We start from the raw sequence: 8,072 nt of genomic DNA, 5'->3' as shown, positions 1-8,072 counted from the left end.
CCGGTTTAAAAACATTCAGTTGTTTTATTCACATTATCTTCATCACAGCCTTAAAATTTCAAACAAGGTAAACAAGAGCTGCAGCAGGCTGGAGCGACATGGCCATACAAAGAACCGACAGAGCTTTTAAAAAAGGTCTCACATAAAAATCAGTGCAGAGTCAGGCGTACGTTCGGAAAGGAAAGGAGGGCTCTGGGGAGGAGAGGAGGAAAGACACGGAGTAAAGGATGGAGAGGAGAAGCAAACCAGTGCATATCCAAACAGAGCTTGGGGGGAATAAAAGGAAAACATTGGACTACAGCTCCCAGAATAACTATTTTAGCAATTGTTAACACTGGGGATGTTGTTGGATTTCACTGCAACCTTTTCATTAGATGCCGAAACTCTAATTCTAAACGTTCAAGTTAAATTTAGATTGACTGCAATTGTATAAACTGGGGAACTGAAATAAAATGTCACTGGGGCCCAAAATTCTTATTTTGCAAGGATGATGCATTCGTTTCGCTTCCGTCCCCCAAAAACGCGGTAGCTACAGACCTGGAAACTTTCCCCAAGCTCTGCAAAAACATAAAAATACACAACAATTGTGCATTATGTGCAAGTTATAAACGGGAAAAGCCATTTGCTGGATCCAGCTCTTCCAGTCTTTCTAAACATCCAACGCCTGAACCAGGAAAGGAGATTCAAGAGGAGGAGGACTTAGACAGAGGTGATTTGAGACTTAAAAAAATGTATTTTTTAAAAATGAATTAGACAAAGAATCAATACGATGGGGAGATTTTTGCAAAATCACAACGAAGAAGGAGAAACAGTTCCACCCACCTTTGTGAAAACGCCAGACAGAGAGGCCCTAAGAGTCAAGCCCAAGAGGTGACTTCTTCATGCAAAGTTTCGGACACTAAATTTAAGATGGCTTTTAAAGCGGGGGAAATGGACAAATTCATGGAAGTAGTAGAGCAGGGAGTCATTAACTTCCATGTTAATGGAAGAGGAAACGACTTAAAAAGGGGTCCCACAATTCTTGGAGACACGGACCACGATCTCCAACAAAGGCCCCCCCTTTCGCACGGCACAGGTATAGCGCTATGACCCCACTTTAACTGCCAAGGAATCTGTAGACTGGGTTTGGTAATCTGGGGTCGAATTATAGTGCTATAATTCTTGAGTGTGGATGGGAACCCAATCTTGTGAGTCACATTGCAAACCTCTCCAGTTCAAAGTCCAAATGGTCCCATACTCCACTCGCCATCACTGCAAGAACCATTCAAGCATCACTGTACTATATTCCCAAGCGGAAAGGTAGGCTCCACGTGGTTCCAAGTAAGAAGCCATTTTGTCTGTGCGCCCCTATTGAGAGAAGTTCCCAGCACTTAAAGTGGAATGATAGTGCTATACAAGTGCGGATGGACCCCGATTTTACACATTTTGCAGCAGAACCACAGCTTTGTTCCTTCCATGTTACACTTTTCATTGCAAACCAAACCCCTTTTGCAAAATTTCGTCTCTTCTCCACAAACTTTTCTCCTCCTCCTTTCTGTGCAGTCTCCCAATCCCTGCCAAGGGCCTCACCATCACCCTTCCATTCGTGGCCTCTTCTTTTGTTTCCCATTACTGGCTTCTCAAGCTACAAATAAAAGGGTTTTTCACACAGTGCCACAACAAGAGCCCAGTTCAGGGCCGAGGAGGACAAAAGCCAAGCGGGCCATTCCTTGGCGTCGGAGTGCTGCTTTTAATGGAGAAGAAAAAAGGCTCCCCTTAATCAGGGAAAGAGTTTTCGTGCCCTGTTGCAAATAATGCAACCAAGACAGCTTGGCCCAGTGTGCGAGAGGCCCTAAAAACAAAAACATCGGGAAGGAAAATTAATATTTGATGAAAGGTTTTTTGCATAGTGTTGTGTGATGCTGGATTCATCTTTTTTTTCCTCCCTATCTCAAACTGGCTTTTTTCTTAGCATCTACAAAAGTTTCGGAGAAGCAAAAATAAAGACTTGAACAAGTGGTCAAAACTATACAGTGGACCCTCTATGTTTGCTGGGGTTAGGGACAAATCAAATCCGCAAAGTCAAAGCCACAAATGTGGAGGGCTGACGGTGTATCTTTTCCTCTCCCCACTCCTCCCGCAATATCCCCCATTATTTGGGAGGGTAGCGAGAAATACCAATAAAATAAAATAAAATCGGATTTCACAGCTCAGAGGAGCGGAAGGAACACAGGACGGGATTTTCCGTCCCCGAGCATTTGTCCCTGCGACCTGAGACGGCATGCACACATTTTGCGCAAGAGGACGAGACAGGCTAAAGTGTTACACGTGGGGTTGCATAGGCGGGCAGGCTGCGCTGCACATGCACGGCTGACGTTTCTGGATGCAGCATTTCTCCCCTTTCCCACATGCAAGAGGCATGCGCCGGTGTTGCACCTCTAGTGCAGCTGCACTCAGGTGCACAACCTGCCTTGGAATCGAGTGCTATTCCCCCTCGGTTCGCCATGAAGGGCCATGGAAGCAGCGCCATATTAGACTGGTTTCCTTTGTGCTTTTAGGGAAGTCTTAGGCTCCAACTGACATTCCCCTGTGCATCTTCTTAGGCCTGGCTTTGCTCTGTGTATCTACCTAACTAGCCGAGGAAACTCCTTCCTAAGGGCTAGCTCAACTCTAGTTCAAGGGTTGGCAGATTGACTCTCCGGGTGCTTATTTCTCACATTTTCCTTCTAACCATAAATAGCAACAGCAATTTATGAACCTCCTCTACTTATATTAGGCCTGGAGCCTGAAAGGAAGTTATTTGATGAAGTGCTGTTCCCACAAAGCCTCAACCAAGATGCCAGGGGCTTTCCTTCAAAACTTGGGGTAACCCAAAGAGGGGGTTTCCAGACTTGGTTCACTTCTAGAAGCAGATCCGTGGAGCATAGTCAGAAATAGGGGGGTTCAGACCACAACAGGTGACACCTCAGAGGTGGGTGTCTACCTTCTGGTGTGTACCATCACATCTTTCCATGGTAAACTTTCTACTGAAGGTCTTGGGAAGGATCCACTCTGTTTGCCCAGAGGTGGCAGGGAGGACCTCTGGGATGCTGTTGGCATGCCACAGAAAACTCCTGGAAGCCGCTCCCATCACTGAATAACACCTGGAACCCTTCGGGATTTGCAAAAAAGGCAGGTAGACCAGGACAACTTAGGACACTGACAGTCCCTTCCAACGCCCTGGTCCACCAGCCATTGGCAGCAAGTAGACCTGAGTCTTTCTCTGCCATAGTGGCCCAATCTACTCTTGAAGGACCTCAATGAAGTGACAACAACCCTAGGACACCACTGCTCAGGAGTCACCTTCAATTCCAAGTGCATGCATTTCACCCGTCTCTGTATCATGGAAGTTCTAATTAGGAAGCAAAACACAACAAAGTCAAAGAGGCACAGAGTTAGAAGAGACCTAAAGGACCATCCAGTCCAACTCCATTCTGCCATGCAGGAACTCACAATCAAAGTATCCCCATTGACAGATGGCCATCCACCCTCTGCTTAAACTCGACCTGACCAGCCCAGGTTCTGCCCAGTCCTGATCTAGTGGGTCAGGATTCGTTTTTAGGATCTGACGCCTTTCTTGCCTGCTTTGCTTCCTGGCCTTTCCTTCGTCGAGACCATAGCCGATGGGCTACTTCACTATGGCGAACCACGAACCGTCCACCTTGCCACGGCCCCAGTTGACCACTGCGGGGGCCACACATCTGAAAAGTGCGCTGTACTAACTTGGCATGCATCTGGAAAGGAGAGAGGAGACAGAAGAGTCTTCCAAAGCCCACAAAAGCAATTTGTTTTGTTTGCCACAATTTTGCATCTTGTTAGTTGCCACAGGAACGCGTGGTTGTTGGGGAATTTTTTTGTTTGCTACCACACACTAGCAAAGCGACCCCCTCCGGGATTGCGACAGTTGTTAGCTTGGACAAAACACACACATATACACATACCCACACAGAGAGGGGGAAAGAGAAAGCGACGACGAGATGCAACTGACAGATCTCCCCCACCAAAAAACGGCAATGAATTGCAGCATTTGGAAATCTGATTTTAAAAACTGGGGGCCCTTTCACACTCCACAATTATGAGTGCTATGATTTCACTTTAACTGCCTATGGAATCCTGGGATTTGTAGTTTGGGAAGGTGCTAGAGCAGAGATATTGCAAATAGTCCCCATCCCCAAAAAAACCCTCTGCAAACCCCAGGGTCCCATATGAGTTAAAGAGGAAACATAACATGAGAATTGTGTAAAGAAACGCGAAATGCATGAGAAAGAAACCAGTAATAAAGAAAAGGAGCCCTTGATGTTTTCCTTGAAAATAAATCCAAAGATTTAAATGCACCGTTTTAGTGAATGTACTGAGCCAGCGTGATGGTTTTAGCGTTGGACTACAAGTCCAGAGACCAGGGTTCAAATCCCCACTTGGCCACAAAAAGCCATGGGGTGACCCTGGGCAAGTCACACTCTCTCAGCCTCGGAGGGAGGCAAAAGCAAAACCTCCCCAGACAAATCTTGCTCAGAAAACCCTGTGATAAGGTCGCCATAAGTCTGAAATGACTTGAAGGCACACAACAGCAGCAGCAACAAACCTGTACAGGAATCTCAAAAAAAGTCTAGGGATTTCTCACCTGGTGAAGCCACCTGAATAACAAGAATAGAAGATGACCGATTCATTCAAAAAGTGAGCTCAGCTCCTGATAGATGAGGCGCTTACTTTGAGGAGCAGAGAGATATTTCTACCTAAACTGACTTGGGCATGAAGAAGGTGACCGACCAGAAGGAAACGTGGCTTGGGAACAAAGTACCAAGGAAGCGATTGGTGCCAATTGACCGGAAAAATCTCCCCACACTGACTGTGGGCAAATGGGGATGGTATGAAGTGACCACTGGCCTTGGAAGATGCTAAATGGAATCAGGCCTTCTAGACTCTGCTGTGGACAATGGACTTCAGTTTGGACCCTAGGGCCACATCCCTGGTTTTTCCTTTTACAGTGGGTCCTCCACATTTGCTGGCGCTAGGGATGCAGGATCCACATGAAAGTGGGGACAAATGCAAATTAAAAAATGCATTTTTTTTAAAAAAAAAACCCACTTCTCTAGGAATATCTAGGTCCTCCAGTGTCACCCTATGGTCAACATCTGCCAGGGCTTGTCCTCCAGCGTAGCCTCTGGTGAAAGATGGCCGTAGGGTGAAGGGCCCCCCTGAATGTGGAATAACTGTAAATAAAAAAACCAACACTATTATTTTTACCTAAAGGAACAACTCTCTAGGAATCTCCAGGTCCTTCAGTACAACTCTGTGGTCAACATCTGCCAGAAACTGACTACAGAATCATGCTGGAGGACCTACAAATGCCTTGAGAAGTGTTTTCTCTCTAGGTCCTCCTGCATGAAACTGTGGTCAACTTGTTCTGGCAGAGTTGCGCTGGAGGATCTAGAGATTCTTAGAGGGAACATATTAGTTAAATCCACAAATAATCAAATCCGCAAATGTCAAAGACTGGAGGGCCAACTGTATTCACCATATTGAAACCATTCAAAATTCACTTGGAATCACAGAACTAGAAATTGAGTTGGAAGGGACCAAAAGGACCACCTAGTCCAGCTCTCTACTGCCAACAGTTTGGAAACATATGGCCTAGTCCCATTTGAATGTTTGTCAACACATACGTAAATCCAATTGATCCAGTGCCCCTACTCTAGTTGAAACTAACACCAGGGTTTAGGCCTTCATCCGCTTACCCCAACAAACGCGGGCATCTTCTAAAGAGAAATCCATCCCTCCATGGCATTAGCCACTCACAAAGAGCTGTCATACATACATGTTATCCTCCACAAAAATCACTTCCCCGTTAATTTCTGTTTAATTAGCAAGCAAGGCTTGAAACAATCCCGCTTCCGTGACTGGCATGTTTACACACACACACGCCACTCTTGCCATACAGAGGGGGGTTATCTGTAATCCCAGCAGTGGGACTGACGGTAAAGCTCGACGTTGCTTAATTTGTAATATTATATAATCCGCCGTCAACGGCACAAAAGAGATTACCCAGGGAGTCGGGCGAACAGGGACAGAGATGGGGACAATGAGTACCAATCACAGCCTTGTGGCCGCTAGACTCAAGAATGCATTGCGATCATTCCCTTTGGCACTGAAACATCCCGACTTCAAGAGCCTGGTGTGAGTTACTAAATGCCATAAAGAATATGAACCTCGTTTTTTGGACAGGGACCAGAAGAAATTTGGGAGTGAGGACATTACTTCCTTCCGAGGAAGGCGGACAAAGCCCCTTAGAAGAACAACAACATCTTGGAAGCCATGTAAGAAAACACCAAGATTGGTTTCCTCCACTGATCCAATTACGAAAAGCCAGAAAGCTGAGCTGTCCTGGGAGAGCAAAGTGCTGAGCAGCCAACGGCAGAAACACGACCACGATACCGGAGATATGATCTGCGTGGGGTGTTTCGTTTCCCCGAGTCCTAACTCTCTGTTCAACCAGCATCTCTGAGGAGGGAGGTATACCCTCCAACATTTCACCGAGGAAAAGCGGGGCACGTGCGAGCAAGCGAGATCAGGACACGATCAAGATGGCCAAGGAAGAAGAGCAAACTAATTTTGCACTCTGAACTCAGTTTGCAGCGACTGTGGTCAGCTGAGGACAAAGCGGGGGGAAGCAAAGAAGAAGAACCTGCTAATTAGCTTACTTGCTGTTCACCGCTATGATCTTTGGAATAACGGTATATAAATAAAACAAATTATTAAATTATTTATTATTAAGAAAGACAAACCGGGACATTTTAATAGAAGATAAGAAAGTGGGAAGGCAGAGGATTAAATGGAACAGTCCCTGCTGAACTGGGACAGTTGGAGACGTTGCTCTTGTCCAATTGGTTTTGTAGGTTTCTGGCACGCTATGGAAGATCTATCGGAGAGATAAGGAGATAGAGGAACCCAGAAGACACTTGAAGGGGGCATAAGATGGCTGAATTCAAGATGATCAAATTCAAGATGGCCACACTTACTCTGCTCCATCTTGCCTTATTTTATCTCTGAAAGGGCAAAAGACTATAACTGGACACAGATCAGAAGAACGAAATTTTCAACACAATGAGCCAGTGCACCAGAAACAACAATGAAAAATGTAATTTATGCACAAGGAAAAAGGGCTCCGCTGGGTGAGACCAAAAGGCCTACCTCAAGTTCCGCATTCATAGTGTTCATACTGTAACCAAACCCTAGATGTCCATTAAAAAAAAAAAAAACAAGGCTAGACGAAACCAAAAAGATTATCTGTTTCCCTGATTCAAGCAGATGCTTAGTGACTCGAGCGCTAGCGATGGGGCTGAGTCGATCGGTTTGGTCAAGAGGGCCTTCTGCTTCTCTGACCGCATCATGGAAATTAAAATATCTTTCCCCCCACATTGCTGAAGGCAGCAGGACTGCTTTTGTGGAAGGATAACTGGAACCCATCCAAAATGGCAGCTGGAGGCAAGGGAACCGCCACTCAAATGGAAGAAGGCCAGCAATAAAGCGCCGAGTGGAAGAGAGCGACCAAGAGAGCGAAAACCAAATACTGCAGTAAAAAGAAGGATACAGGTTACGGATACAAAGAGCTGGTGCTGTCTCAAAAGCAATCTGTACTATGAGACCAGAAGCCAACTTCAAGCCCCGGAGATGTTGATGCTTGGAAAAAAACAATGAGGAATTGGCATTTTCTCCCATTATCCCCACACACCTGGACTGCGGACTTCAGAGGCCACTTAGAAGTCACGAGTGACATATATTCCCTCCAGAGAGGACTTTTCATGCTGGAATTAGGGGCGAGATATTTTGCAGTGCCCTTTTAGAGGAAGAGGGAAATCTATATATATATATACAGTGGACCCTTGTTATCCACTGGGGTTTGGTTCCAGGACCCTCCATGGATAACAAAATCCGTGGGTGCTCAAGTCCCATTAAATACAATGGCATGGCAAAATGGTGTCCCTTATATAAAAGGGCAAAATCAAGGTTCACAATTTGGAATTTATACTTTTTGGGGAATATTTTCAAGCCGTGGA

Source organism: Sceloporus occidentalis, unplaced genomic scaffold, assembly GCF_023333645.1.
Source record: "Sceloporus occidentalis isolate IW3139 unplaced genomic scaffold, rSceOcc1.0.p SCAF_20, whole genome shotgun sequence".
NCBI classification, from domain to species: domain Eukaryota; kingdom Metazoa; phylum Chordata; class Lepidosauria; order Squamata; family Phrynosomatidae; genus Sceloporus; species Sceloporus occidentalis.
The sequence above is the reverse complement of the archived record's forward strand: the minus strand, read 5'-3'. Positions refer to the sequence as shown.